Genomic DNA, 15,942 nt, shown 5'->3' on the forward strand with positions numbered 1-15,942 from the left:
ATACCCTCAGAGCCATCATCTATCTCATTTTATGAGTTGCGCAACCCTACGACCTTTATTTGTCTACTAGGAGTTGTGCGCCTTCGCTCTATGCCTCGTGCCAAACAATCAGTCTCGTCAAGAGTGGCTGCCACCTTTTTCGTAGAGCTCCTTGCAACACAATACACATGCGAGACCCCTCAATATTGTGCACGAATTAATTTTTGTCACTGCGTCTGTCCTCGCAACCCGCTGCTTCCTCAACATTGTGTGCAACCCGACAAACCTCAGTGCCACCGCTGTGTAGTTCGCTTGTACAGCCGTATAGTTTCGCATTGCAACCTGTCCATACATTTCCCACTGTACAAATTCAAATCACCTTTCCTTGTAGATGGTTACAATATGCTTCCGTATTTGCATGCAGATTTAGCCACTACATTGGGACATTTACAGTATTGTGCCTTGCTCGCATTGCAAATTTTGGGGCTTCCACAGATTTCACATAAATTTAAGCGTGAAATTTGGGGCTTTTGTCAATTTCAGATTTGAGGCCCATTGCAATTTTGAGTCAAAAGTAGGGTCCCTTCAAACTCTTTGTAGAATTGCATGCAGTGGCTCAAAATGATAGGTTGTTTGGTGGAGCTTTGTCTCACGAGGACAAGCTTGATGGCACCAATTACTCTTTATAGACTTCATGGTAAAGACTGTGTTGGTTGCCAAACATCTATGGGGTCTAGTGAAATGGAGATGAACCCTGTCTCGTAGATGCTGCACCTAATGCACCAACTTGAAGAGCACAGGCCCAAGTAGTGGTTGCACCAACAGTTCCCCAAGCTCTTGCCTTGATCTCTTTGTCAATCAAAAGGTTTATTATTGGGGTACTTCGGGTTAGCATTAAGGTGAGCTTGCTCTGTAAAGGAAATATTACTCATATGTTCAATTGCGCCCCTATGATCAGTAGCAACGGCTTGATGTGCATGAGTAGAAGCAGCCTTGTTTTGACAACTCTGCTCCTCCTGCATGAGTAGGGAAACAAGCTGATCAAAAGAATAGTGGTTGGGCTTGCCCATGGCCACTAGTCTAAGTATTGTAACAAATCCCTGATATGAGTCGGGGAGTCCATCGACTGTGGTAGACACAACTTGTGAGTCTGGTACAATCTAATCAACATTGATGAGCTGCTCCCTAAAGTCCTTGACCTGTGTCAAATAGGCATCCATGCTGCCCCCTTCATCTTAACATTGTCAAGTTGATTACACAAATAAGCAACTCTGGCCTCATTGTGTATCCGATAAAGACTGGCCAAAGTGTCCCATGCAGTCTTGGCTATTTTTAAAGACCGAATGTGAGGTATAACAACTCTCTTGCAATTCATGGCAATCACTGCATGTGCATGTGCATGTGCATGTGCATCTCGCTGATCCCAATGAATTTGTTCTTGTGTTGGAGGCTCAACGGCAGGCACTAAGGGGTCGACGGCAACCACTGAGGGAGTAGTGATCTAGTCTCTGATCCAAATACAATTCCCTAAAGGTTCCTCGACACCAACAGGTGACGCACCAAGGGATAATTGGTGCCACCAAGCTTATGCTCAGCGACAAGCATCCCAAAAGATTCATGGTTTGCCATTGTAAATGAAAATCCCAAAAAAAATAAAAATTTTTATGCCCTGCAAATGTCATAGCCTCAAGGCTACAATGCAAAGAGCTGGCTGCCCAAGTATCTGACTGCTGGCTGCAAATGTCATACCAAAAATGATAGCAAATGTCTGCAAACGTCAGACCAAATATGACAGCAAATGTCTGCAAGTGTCAATGCCCGGATGGCTACTCAATCACATAGCAAAATGCAAAACTGTCCCCAAAAATAACCTGTAAGAAATATATGTCCAATCAAAGAACCCCCTACTGCAAAAGGGTTGTCCTGCAAATGACCAGCCCAAAACAAAGGGCAAATTTCTACAAATCTGTCCAATGCAAGTCGGAGCTGCATCTGTCCCAAATGTTGCATGAATGCCACAAATTGCAAAGGACGAATAGCCCAAATCAAAGGGCAAATGCAAATAGAACCCAAACCTGGCTGTGCCAAGCAAATATCATTGCAAATATCAACAAAATCTAACAAAAGCCCCAAATGTCACCAAATCTACTGCAATTTCTTGCATGTCACAAAAAAAACCTAAATTTCATATCAAAGCAGCCAAATGTCACCGTAATGAGTGCAAATGTGACAAAATAACCTGCAAATCTAAGAATATCTCGCAATTTGCCAGCAATCAGGTAAATCTGAGGCGCGAGGGAGCAAATCCCAGCCAAACGGTGCTAGAACTGGTTAGAGCAGCTAGAGGAAAGCCCGAATGGCAAACAAAAGTCAAAATCTGAGCCAAAACCCCCAAAAAACAGCTGAAAAATGCTAGAAATCACCTGCTGAAAAACAACTGTACGGACAAGTCGTACGACAAAAAAAATTTCGCTCAAATGGTGTAGGACAGAATCGTTTGTATGCCGGCAGCTCAGAAATTTTGAAAAACGTCGAAATCAGACATCAAAAAGTCAAAACATTGTCGTTTAATGATTTTGTCACATGACCCCTCTTCCCATGCACACAACTAATTAAACAAGTAGGCAAAGATTAAATGCAAGGTTTGCTAGGCTCACAACTAGACAACACAAAATTTACCCAAGTCGCTTGTTTCGGGGGGTCAAAATCTTGGTGGTGACCTTTTTGATTTGGCAGGATAGGCTCTCATGGCAGCTCCCTGATTCAACACCACCATCTAAGGGAGCATGAGTTCCCCCGACATCACCCAGGTCCTTATGGAGCAGAGCCTGATTTTCCTCAGCCCACATCTAGTGTTAAGCTGATCTAGTAAGAAAGCCCACTTCTCTTAGAGTCCACAACAGGCTTAAGATAGATTTGTTGTTCTAATTTATTTCTAGCTCTAGTTTTGAGATCTACTTATGGTGATATGTTCTAGTTTAGATTTGATTCATTTCGTTAAGGTTTTCTAAGCTAGAACTATCTAAAATTTTGTTACTAATGTGGAATATATATACATCCATAAGACTAGAATATACCCAATCTTACAATTAATTTTTTTTATAGAACAAGCGAAAGAACAAAGGAAAGGAGAGAGTTTATTAGTGAATTTAGACAACATTAAGAGTAAAAGAGAAAAATAAAAAATACAAATAACTTATAAGCAAAGATGCGCTTATGTTACGCTTATGTTATCATCAATACCCAAGCATAAGCTACTAATGTGGAATTTATTTGCTTTACAGCTAAATAGAGAGATTGATTTTTGTTTGGCTCCTTTCTTGGAAATTTTATAATAGAGGGTTGTCAAAGGCGTTGGCTAGAGAGTAGTTGCATGTAGATTTGGCGAGAGGTGGAACGGGTGCCTCTACAACAAGTGCAGGTGTTGATGTAGGTGTGTTAGGGGGGTTTGAGATGCGTTAATGTAGTATGGACTATCATGTTAAATAATGTGCCTAGGATTGTCCCACATGAGTAGGGAAATGTGCCAGTGTAGATGGATCGTCAAACAGAGGTCACGGTAGAAATTTATGAGCGAATTAGTACAAAAAGGAGCCCACACGGGGGTGCAAATTAACTAGTGCTAGGGATGCCAAAATAGTGTACAATGGGTTGGAAAAATATCCCATAGCCTGTTGTTTCCATGGGTGAAATCCTAGTTCAATCGGGGTCCAGTTTGGCTGCCAAACGGGTGAGTTATGAAGGAATGGCCCTAGGATTGACCACTGTTGTGCTGCATAGACACCTTCTAGGAGGGCTGAACTGAGGCTGATCAGAGGCCAAACTCTAAAAGTGTCAGGGCTGCACAGGAGGGGCTAGAGGGGAGCTATTGGGAGTATTGAAGGCTGGGAGGCTGAGTGAGGAATGAGGGCATAGATGGCCCCTATTTATAGGGCTGGAAGGCTGAGCCAACCTGCCCAAACTGGGCTGGTTGGTTGGGTCCTTGGCCCCGTAAAAAGGTGGACTAGGGAGGGATGTAGGGCAGCCTATAAAGGCAGCCCTTCCCCAGCCCATTTCCTTCACTTGTTCCAGCCCTGAGGGGGCCTAGAAGGGCTCCTATCCTAGGCTGGACCTACACCTATCTCCAATCCTAAGATGGAAACACTACCCTACAGTTCTCCAGTGAGCAAGGATTGATCTGCCTGACTTGACCTAAGGCTGAGAGAGTAATCTACGTAGCTTGTGCCTGACTGTCCCTAGACACGGACTGAGAGAGTAATCTACATAGCTTGTGCCTGATCTTTCTGACCTGACCTAAGGCTGAGAGAGTGATCGACGTAGCTTGTGCCTGACTGTCCCTAGACAAGGGGTCACAACAAATCTCCTATTAGGGAACTATAACGCACTTGTCGATGTAGCCAGTGTGTCTCATTGCACCCAAGTGCAAGGGTGCCTGGGACATTCTCTCCTTAACTTGGCCGTAGGTTCATTGCTTCCAAGTAGTCCGCCAAAATTTGTGGGAACTCTTGGAAAAAGTCTTCGTCCAACCACACTACTTCATGGGTATCTCGATCACGGAACTTGGTATAAAACTCTAGGATCCTACATCCTAACCCATGCTTCCATTTGTGAAGAAGCATCTGCTCTGGCTGCAAAACTTCAGCTTCATCAAGAACTTCAGGTTGTTGCTCGTTGGAAATCTCGGTAAGAGGAGGTCCAAAATAGGGCTTCAACCAAGCTGCATGAAACACATTGTGCATAGTCCAACTATCAGGAAGGCGTAACTTCATGGAGACATCGTTGATCTTTTGGATAATAGGGAATGGTCCGAAGCTACTGTAGGACAGCTTAGGGCATTGCTTGCCCACCTGCTTCAATCTTTGCTTCATACTTCGTAAATACACCCATCGACCCTCTTTATACAGGTGGACATCTTGTCTGGATTTGTTAGATTGGCACGTGTACGATACTTGAGCTTTGGCGATGCGCGTTTTCATTGACTCCGTAATCTCTGCCATAGATTCTGTGGTCTTGTTGGCTTCAAGAGATTGTGACACCATCCTGGTAAGGAGTGATGTAAACCGCCTTCCAAATGCCGCTTCATAAGGTGTGCGACCCATGCTCGAAGAATAGGTATCATTCAAAATGGCCCGCACAAGTGGAAGAAACTGCTTCCACTTTCCTTGAGCATCATGACAATATGATTTTAAAATATAAAACGCCATACCGTTATACCTTTCCGTCTCTCCATTCGATTGCAGATGGAAAGCGATGGACATCTGCAGCTTAGTACCAAAGTTTTTAAACAGGCTCGCCAAAAATTAGACGTGAACTTAGAATCCCTGTCGAATGTGATGGTCCTTGGCAACCCTCCAATGGGATACTAATACTTTATGAACAAACGAGCTACGTCTTCAACGCTAGCAGACTGCTTGCAGGGAATAAGCATATAATATTTACTAAAGCGACAAACAATAGTAAGACATTGAGTGCTACGCGTACCTATGGATGCTGGAAGTGGTGCCACGAAGTCCATGCTTATGTCTTGGAAAGGACCATCTGGGATGGGTAGAGGCATAAGTTAGCCAATCGCCGTCTTGTGGGAAGCCTTGACCTTTTGGCATATCTGACAATTCTGAACATAGCCGTATACGTCCTTCCGCATCTTTGGCCAATAGAAATAGCGCTCTAACTTCTCCACTCCAAAGTACCATTGATACCTCAGCTTCCCACAAGATGGCAGCTGACTAACTTATGCCACTACCCATCCCAAACGGTCCTTTCCAAGATAAGCCTTGACCTTTTGACATATTTGACAATTCTGAACATAGCCGTATACGTCCTTCCGCATCTTTGACCAATAGAAATACCCTTTGATATGCCTTCGATAAAATTGGACAAATCCCAAGAATGATCACAAAGCGATCAATCTCTGAGGGATAGGCCAAGTCAGTATTGCAACCACTTTCGTTGGATCCATTTCCACCCCCTCAAGGTTAATGATGAATCCTAAATATTCAAGTCTTACCATACACAGTACAGTTTTCTTTTTATTTACATAAAGACTGGCTTTCCTCAAAGTACTGAACACTATTCTCAAGTGTTCATGATGCTCAGCAATACTTTTGCTGAAAACAAGAATGTCGTCAATAAAATATACTACAAACTTCCCGATATACGCGCGTAGTAAATCGTTCATAAGCATGACGAATGTCGCGGGAGTATTGGTAAGTCCAAACGGCATTACCAAAAACTCATAATGTCCAAACCTGCTTCTAAAAGCAATTTTACGCACATCCTCGGCTCTAATACGGATCTGATGTTAGCCACACTTAAGATCAATCTTGCTGAAAATTATGGCCTTGTGCAATGCATCTAGCAAATCATGGATCCGAGCCATCGGATACCTGTTAAGCATGCTCTGTAATCTATACAGAGGCGAAAAGTATCGTCTTTCTTTTTCTTCAAAATCATTGGGGAAGCAAAAGGTGAGAAACTGGGTTGAATCTACCCCAGTTTGAGGTATTCTTCCAGTTGTCTTAGCACCTCCGCTTCTTCGGTAAAACTTAACCTATAGGGAGGTCTATTTACAGGTTTTGCCCCCGGAATTAGTTCAATCTTATGCTGAACATTCCACTCTGGAGGTAACCCATAAGGCAACTCATCCTTAAAACAATCAGAGAACTCCTCTGCTATTTGATCCGCCAACTTAGCCATCTCCCCATCTTGGGTAACATCAGTGCTGGCCGAAGGACCATCAATCGGCTCTACCGATGCTGCACAAAGAAACAAAAACTCTTCTTGAGTTTTTTAAACTTCAATTACAGAAAACAACGGTCCTTGAGGTACATCTTTTCACCTCGTAAGACATACAGCACATCATTCATCTTGAATTGATAAATGTGTTTTTTCCAATCTATGGCTGGATTCTTTCTAAAATGCCAAGCCTTACCCAGGGCTATATCTGCATAAGCAAGCTTTGTCATTTCAAAATCAGGCTTCTCTATATAGTTCTGAATTCGAAGTTCCAACAAGGTAATCCTTTGGTCCCATACTTCAATTGAACTTCCGTCTACCATTCTGACTGTATACGCATAGTCAGATGGGCTAATCTTTAATTTCAGCCTCTTTACAAGCTTGGAGTTAATTACATTGTTCATTGACACTGAGTCAAACAACACAATGATGTCATGATTGGCTACTTGCCCCTTCATCTTAACTAACTCTGTATCGTTAAAGACTGTATACCCCGTTGCTGCGGGCTTTGATAGGATAATATCACGTGCACTGTTTACTAACTTAGCAACAGACACACATAACAAAACAAGTACTAACCTCTAAGATGATCCGGCTAGCTGAATCTACATCTGTTTTGCTGTGGGACTTTCCTCCATTTCCACGTCGCATTCTGAGATTACCATCTCAGCCATCCGACGATCCTTGTTCCGTGGACAATCTTTCCACTGATGAGGCTGAAGGATTCCAAAACACAAGCCTTCTCTCCTCGCTTTCTCTTTTTGCTCTAGAGTCAAAGAAGACTTCGACCAAGCCTGAGCTGCCATTGGTGTTACTTCTGTTTTCACTCCAATGGTGGTACTTGGTTTAGAAGGAGTCTCAACTGGCTTCACCTGCTTGGCTTGGCCACTAGGCTGTGAGGCACTCCCTTTGCTAACCCACTTCTTCTTAAACCCAGTTTTTTCGAGTACTCATACTGAGTCCCAACCTGCACGAATCCACTTGGTCTGTTTCCTTTGGCATCCTCACAGTTCAAGGCTATGGCAAGTGCTTCATCTAGCGTGTTCACGTACTTAGCCCAAACTTCCATCTTGATCCAATCGTTCAGTCCAAAGATAAAATCTTTTACCTACACCAACTGCGGTAGAGATTCATAAACTTAGATTACACTTTCTCTGAACTTATCAGTGTATTCGGCCACTGATAAATTTCTCTGACAAAGGTTTCTATAATGATCCCAAGCTCGGGAAGCTTCGTCAAGAGGTAAGAAGTGTTTTCTAAATTCTTTTTTAAACCCCTCCCAAGTGGTGGATGCCACTCCATCTTTCTGTTGTTTTATCCACCATCTATCCGCTGCCTCATTAAACATGTCATTCCTGATTTCACAAATGGTGAAGGCCTCACTGTTGAAATATGGAAGCAAGAGCTAGAAACTAGAAAACTAGAAGTAAAATAAGAACAAGATTAAAAGACAAAGAGTTACCTTGTAGATGAGTGTAGACAAGACACAAGCTAGATAGATTGCAATGATGTGACCCATGAATATATGGGCCAAAGTACAAGACATAAAGCAAGAGTGCTTATGGGATAATTGTAGAGGTGCCACATGCCACACACTCAAGACACAAAGACTAGACTAGACTAGACAAACGTAGACTAGATACACTTAGTGTGCACTTATCTCCAACACCCTCCTTAAGTGGACACTAGGAGGAAGACAGAAAGACAAGACTAGAAGACAGACATAAAGACTGATAGACTGAGAGACAAGACAGAAGACATGACAGACAAAGATCCTGAGACACCCCTCCTCAAGTGATATCCTCATATGGGTCCACGAGGGTAGGGACAAGAGTGGATCATAGACACACAGAGAGAGGGACAATCAGCCAGTAGAGTGGTCCCACAGAGAGAGAGGCTGTCAGATAGACATGAGAGAGTCTGACAAATAGAAGATAAATGGGGACATAGACAGAAAATGCCAAGAGAATGTGGGTAGCTAGGTCACAAAAGAGAGGCATATAGACAGATAGACAGAGTGTCAGAGACATATGACTGTAAGATCACACAAGATAGACACATAGACAGAGAGACTGACTGATTGTAGATAGACAAAGAGATGGACCTTGACAGATAATCCCTCCTCAAGGGCAATCCTCCTGCTAGAGTGGGTAATGCAGGGGTGCCTCTTGGATAGGGACAAAGATAAGTCCAAATAGACATGACATTACCCCATGATCTACATCATTGGTGATCAATGGTGGTAGATAGCATGAAAGCATAGACAAACATGAGAGAGATGGGAAGGTCTTAACATATTTGGCAGTGTCTAATCCCGTACAAAATAGAGTTCAGTTCTGAAAATTAATTTTGAAGAGTAAAATAGAACTGAGAATATTGCAGCACACAAACATACCACAGCCAGATTTTTACACGACTGGATCAGCTGAAACAGGCCTGTGAGATGGAGTACAAAGCCACGATATCCAGAGAGATGACGGAGAATACAAGAGCTTTCATGTCGCTGTATCGGGCAGGAGAAGTCAGCGATGGGCTAGACGCAGCGTAGGCCTTGCTGGAAATGAAGAGGCAGATTCTGGGACTTGGTAGAGCAATGGCGCACAGATTTCAGCAAGTTTTGGGCAGAAGTTGGCGCATATTTGCAGCAGAAAATGATGAGCTGAATCGTGGGTAAACGCTGAGGCAGATGGCTGGAAATGTGGCGCAGATGTGGGGCAGATTTCCAGTGGAGAATGGCACAGATCTGGAGAAGAAAATGGCGCAGATCTGGGGCAGCTTATGGCAGGTAGAATGCAGGCAATGGCGGGCAGATTTGAGGCAAAGATGACGAGGCTAATGGCGAGGCAAGGAGAAGAGAATCAGGGCAGCATCAAGGCTAGAAGGAGGAAGACAAGGCAACGTGACGATGAGGGTGGCGTGGATTTTTTGCAGCAAGCTGGAGCAGAAGCAGCACGTGGGCGAAAAAGGAGCGGCCTGATGCAGGTTGGGCAGAGATAGAACAGCTTCAGCTCCTCCATTGTTTCGAACAGAAAAGGTACGGGCAGCAGCTTCAGAAAGTCGTGGGCAGCTCACGAAATCGGGGCAGAAATGGCGGGCAGATCTGCAGCAGTAGAGGCAACCTGAACAGGAACGGCAGCAGCTGGAGGTGACAGTCTGAATAGCAGCAACGTGGAGAAGATGGGCAGAAGATGAGATGGCGGGCAGCAACTTGGAGCGGCCTCCTCTTCAAGATGTCGCTTCTCCACGTAGGTAGTAGAGGTCCTCAAGAGGAAAGAGAGCATACTCTCTTGCACTTAGAGAAAGAGAGAGAGGGCATGGCTTCTCTTTCTGGCCTCCTTCTCCTCAATCTCTAGGAGTAAGGGAGCAGTGGCTCTGATACCATGTTGAAATATGGAAGCAAGAGCTAGAAACTAGAAAACTAGAAGTAAAATAAGAACAAGATTAAAAGACAAAGAGTTACCTTGTAGATGAGTGTAGACAAGACACAAGCTAGATAGATTGCAATGATGTGACCCATGAATATATGGGCCAAAGTACAAGACATAAAGCAAGAGTGCTTATGGGATAATTGTAGAGGTGCCACATGCCACACACTCAAGACACAAAGACTAGACTAGACTAGACAAACGTAGACTAGGGAAATAGTACACTTAGTGTGCACTTATCTCCAACACTCACCCCATTTGTGTAACCAGGTCTCTATGATATCATAACTACGGTCATACATCCAACCAAAATACTTTTCTGGCCTATAATTGGCAATATTAGGCACCTTAGCCCTCCCAGGCTCCATTGGAGTTTTACCTTTCTCTTCATGAGATGGTCTAGTAGACATACTATGAACCATTTGTATCTTTAGACCCTTGAGCCCCCACAACTCGCCATATAAACAGGTATTGTTGTGAATTTGCTCTTTCTCTTTTGAATCTCACGTTGCAAGTTCTTGCAAATGTAGTGAACTACAGTCGAAAGCTGACGTGGTGACACAAGTTCTTGTACCTTGTTATTACAAGGACTACATTGAACAACTATGACTTGGGAAAAGTTTCCTTTGACCTCAACTATGAAATCCTTGTAGTCAATTTGTTACCGAGCAAATGATCATTGCGATTGATTGATACCGCATAAAATCAGCCACCCACAATCCAACGCTATGGCAGTCTTCATGAACGTTAACTCTTGCTCACACGCTAGACTCGCTTGGCATGTTCCAATTTAGATCGCGCCTCGGTCCCTTTCTTCTCGCCAAACACCTAGATCTTCTTTCCAGACGTACACTACGCCAACACCATGCAATTTGATCACAAGACACAAGCTTCTCCCAGTCCGCTCACGATCAACAACAAATCCTCTTCATGACATTACCCATGTTCACGACGAAGGCATCAGCCCTAGGTTTAACTACTCTCCACTTGCTGTCCTTGCTCCATAGCTGCAGACCACCAAGATCCTTATATAGAGTCTGAGGGCGTGGACGCATGCGCGGCTCGTGACTTTGAAGTTGATGTACTCCCCGTAGTTGAAAGGCTTGTAGTAAGCCTCGACCTGCTCCTCCAATGGCCTCACGATCGTAGATCGCTATGGCTAAACGAAGAATCCGAGCGACAACCTCGCCTACCAAATCTAGCACCTCTTTTTCGAACACCTGCTCTAATACCAAATGTCAAACACCTACGCTTTCTTCTCCCAAGTCTGAACGTAATATTTTAATTAATGGGTGATGGCACGCTATCTTTCCACCCAGCCAACCTCTGGTAAAGCCTGCTCAAATCATTAGTATATTTTCACACAAGCTTATCTTTTCCAGAGCCCTCATCTCCCTAGACGAATCTGGATGCCACATGTCTTAATTGGAGCCCCTACCATGCACTCTTTTTTTACCCCTCTCTTGGGATAACATTAATTCCATTTGCCCCTTGGCAATTTACACATTTAGGTGCACCTAGGTCCTCAACCTTAGATTCTTCTAGTCTGTGCCATGTCACCCTCACCGAAGACCTTGACATTGATTCCTTTGACCATTTACATGAAGCCCAAATAAATATAATACAAGCATTGATCCTCTAAAGGAAAATGTCCACTGACGCTTCCGAGGTCATGTTAGCTCAACTTGAGCGTAACACTAGTGCAGTTGTGGCCAACCTTTGCAAATCATGAAAGGCTTGCAAAGCTTTGCCTGTAACTTGAATCTTGTATCTGCGTATCTTTATCCCCTTTAATAAATCTGTAAGAGAGGTTGCATATGTTGAGAACCCATCCATATGCGAGTTGTAGGCTTGACACAAACCCACAAAGGACCCGATCTCTTGAGCCGTCGTGGGGACAGCCCAACTGGTGATGGCTTAAATCTTATCTAGGTCCAATTGAATCCCTTGAGCACTAATGATATATCCCAGATATTGGATTTCCAGCAACCCAAACTCAATTTTCTTTGCGTTGAGGTATAGCTGCTTATCGCGCAATAACTATAGGGCACATCGCACATCCTTAATATGATGCTCTGATGTAGCGGAAAAGATAAGGATATCATCGAGAAAAATGAACATGAACTTTTCAATATAATCTACAAATACCTGAGACATCTTCTTGTTGAACGTGGATGGTGCATTCTTCAGACCAAATGGCATGACGACAAACTCGTAGTGAGCTCGCTCTCTCTGGAAAGCCGTCTTTGGGATGTTAGCTTCAAAAATTCGAACTTGGTGGTAGCCACTCTTGAGATCAATTTTTGAAAAAAAACTTTACACCATTGAGTCGTTCCAAGATATACTCGATGCGGGACAGAGAAAACTTGTTACTGTAAGTTTGTTGAGTGCTCTGTAGTCGACACCTAATAGTGCAAACTTATCGTTCTTTGCAACAAACAAAATATGTGCGACGAATGGCGAAGATGAAGGTCTTATATACCCTGCACGCAATAATAACTGAGAAAACTGCTGCTCTAACTCCCCCTACATAGACTTGGAAAGTTGGTAAGGAAACTAACTTGGACGTGTGGAGTCCGGAATCAAATCGATGCGATGATCTTCCAATCTGTGTGGAGGTAGCTAGAATCGCAGATCATCCTGGAGCACAATGTCTTGGAACTCTTGGAGTAGATCCACCATTTTATGCCCCATCAGAGGAGCGATTTGAACTGAAGTGATCTCACACTGGACATAAACAAGTGCACACATTTGCAACCTTGCGGACGGCACGACCTGCTTGGATATGAGATATTAACAAAATCCCTGGTATGCTTCGATCAACGCGTATCACGGCGGGCTTCAGGTAAACCTTCCACAAACGTGAAGGTGTCTTGCCGCCAATCGAGCGTCGGTACATGCTCACGAAAATACTGAATCCCAAGGATCATGTCGCACCCCATCAAAAGTGTCAATATAAAATCCCGCGTAAAAATGACCTTCTAACTTGAAAAAGTAAATGGATGGCCTTATGCGTGATGTGTGTATGCAAGCCAGACGTGAACCCGTCCGTTGTAAGCTCCTGAGGCACCAAAGTGCACCCCACCGTCTTGGCAAGCTGAGGCAAGCTGAACTCCCTCTATCAAACAGGACAATAAACACATGCACATTAGTTGTGCCATATGCTCGAATAAGAGCCTTCTTTTTGTCTGAGAGGTCGCCCTCCTTCTTACCTTGAAAGACCACCGAGGGAATGGCATTCAAAGTTGTGGCTGGTGGAGGGGTTGGAAGAGCCAATACATTGGCGACAGACGAAGTAGGCGTGTTTGCAACCTTTTCAGCAAGCCACTTAGGACAATCCTTCTTAACATGCCCAATGATGTGGTGACAATGAAAGAAACGATGTTCTTGGTGGTACTGCTTCTGCTCGTCTCCTTCTCATGTGGAGTTATCTTGGACACCCAAGGAAACCAATGTTGTCATTGGTTTTAGGGGTTAGAACTTTATTGTGGGGCAACCCAATGTTGTCATTGGTTACAAGGGTTAGGGGCATTAATGAAGGGGGGCAAGCCATGTCGCAAACCCCCATGCACATACCAACCACCCCACCTTTTCAGCAAGCCACTTAGGACAATCCTTCTTAACGTGCCCAATGATGTGGTGACAATGAAAGAAACGATGTTCTTGGTGGTACTGCTTCTGCTCGTCGCCTTCTCATGTGGAGTTATCTTGGACACCCAAGGAAACCAATGTTGTCATTGGTTTTAGGGGTTAGAACTTTATTGTGGGGCAACCCAATGTTGTCATTGGTTACAAGGGTTAGGGGCATTAATGAAGGGGGGCAAGCCATGTCGCAAACCCCCATGCACATACCAACCACCCCCCCTTATCCCTTTGGATGGAATTTTTGACATTTTGGAAGGTTGAGAGGACACACATTTGGAAATTGTTTCATCCACGCTGTTGGCTACCTTCACGCATCTCAAGGCAGTCCGTATGGCTGTACAGACTGCATGTGCTGATCCCGAGGCAATTGTACGGGCTGTTTTGCTTTGCCTTGCACGCATTTCCAAGATAGGTGGTTGACACGCTTCCCAAGACTGGCTGTACTGACTGTTATGAATGATTTGCACGTGGATCAAGGCTGGCTGCAAGTGTACAAGCTGCTGCACGACTCCCAAGGCCTTAATTGCTGCTGTACAAATGCATTGATTAATGTACGGGGGCAGTTTTCCAAGTTGTACGGCTGACAGTACGACCCTCTTGCATGATTGGTGATGCTCTCTGCTGGTTGATCATTTCTCATCTCCTGCCCGAGACTTGCTTCCCCTCTTCCTCCATAACTTTCTCTCTTTCATTCGCCCTGCTAGCCTCAATCTGGGATCTGCTGCCCCTGGAGGTGTTCCGGACTGGATTGGAACTCCTTGGAGCTGATTTGGAACCGTTTGGAGCTGGATTGAAGTCATTTGAAGCTGTTTGAGTTCTCTTGTCACTATCCCTTTCACTTTGATTGCATTTGGTCATTTTGGAAGCTTGTTGTTGCTCCTCTGCTGTTGGAAGTCCCCTCTTGGCCATTCAGGTTGTGAATTGCCCAAGTTACAAGGGGTGTGACCAGATGGGTGTTAGAGAGGCAATGTGTGGTTTTTCTTCCTGTATTGAGGTCACTTGTTCAAACTTCAGTTTGAGATCTGTATTGATGCATTGTCGCCCTGAGAGGCTGGTCAGTGGATTGTGGAACTGCCGGACCCTTAGAGCAAGTTGGATGTCTTGTGGAATCCTTGGACAGTTCTACAGTTGGTCATAGACAATGGTGAATACCTTAGCCTTGCCCTGGCAATTGGGAACTAGTGTGTGCACTAGGATTGAATGCAGGTTGTGGCCAATGTTTAGCTTTGGCAGAGTGATAGCTTGAAACATAGTGCAGAGGTGAGCCCTTGTTGTATGAACAACTTCCATTCTAAAGAAATAAACAAATACCGGAAGGGGTGCCAAGTGTTTGGGGCCAGTGCGGTATCTTGTATTTGGTTTCATTGAGTAGGGGCACTCTAGCCTCCATCCAGTTATTTCTTCAGTTGTTTCTAAGTGGTATTGTTTAAATACAAAATTAAGTGGCTGGAAATGATGCAATATGCTGTGAATAATGAACAGGCTAAGATAGTTACGGTCTACTGCCCTTTAGTTTACTCAAGGCCGGTTGCAGGACAGTTGGCCAAGAACTAAGCTAAGGATGAGGATGCTAGAGTCATCTTCAGACCAGTCTGGGACTCCCGAGGCAGTTGTTGCACAAGATCTCTAGACTATACCGGCTTTTTAACAATAAGGAAAGTCTTTCCCTATGCATCACAACAAGACGAGGGCGTGTGGGTAGGAGAGAGGGTTGACTTCAGCTCCAACCATTTGTACGTCGCACAAGCGAGGCAAGACTGCGGAGCTATGGACTAGATATGTTCGATGTTCATTGCTTGATATCGCGGAGATATGGGCACGGTGTGTTCCGGCGTTCATTGTAAGAGGTTGCTGGACGTGATGTGTTCACTGGAGGATAATGGGTGCGGTGTGCTGCATAGCTCATCGTTCCGCTTTTGGGAACTCAGTGTAGACTAGTATGGCAGATGAAAGCTTAGGGAATCTCTTTGTTGCTCGAGGTGGCATTATGTTTCGAGGATCCGGACTGACAGTGGACTGACAATTACTCTCTCCACCAAGGTGAAACTAATATTTGTCGTGCTAGAGGGTCCATGGTTGCATCTTCATTGGCTTGCTTCTTCCCATCATTGTACACCATGAGCTGCAGAGAGGGTGTTAAAGTTTAGGGCATCTCAGA

General features: G+C 44.4%; 1 protein-coding gene across 2 annotated transcripts in view; it reads right to left on the reverse strand.

Moving 5' to 3' along the window:
• The window catches only part of LOC147888223 (Holliday junction resolvase MOC1, chloroplastic-like), a 99,949-nt gene that overhangs the window by 15,630 nt on the left and 68,377 nt on the right, over positions 1–15,942 (reverse strand). The window lies entirely within an intron of this gene.

This window comes from Dipteris shenzhenensis, chromosome 22, assembly GCF_047967505.1.
Source record: "Dipteris shenzhenensis isolate YYH24624 ecotype China chromosome 22, Dip_SZ_1.0, whole genome shotgun sequence".
In the NCBI taxonomy this organism is placed as follows: Eukaryota; Viridiplantae; Streptophyta; class Polypodiopsida; order Gleicheniales; family Dipteridaceae; genus Dipteris; species Dipteris shenzhenensis.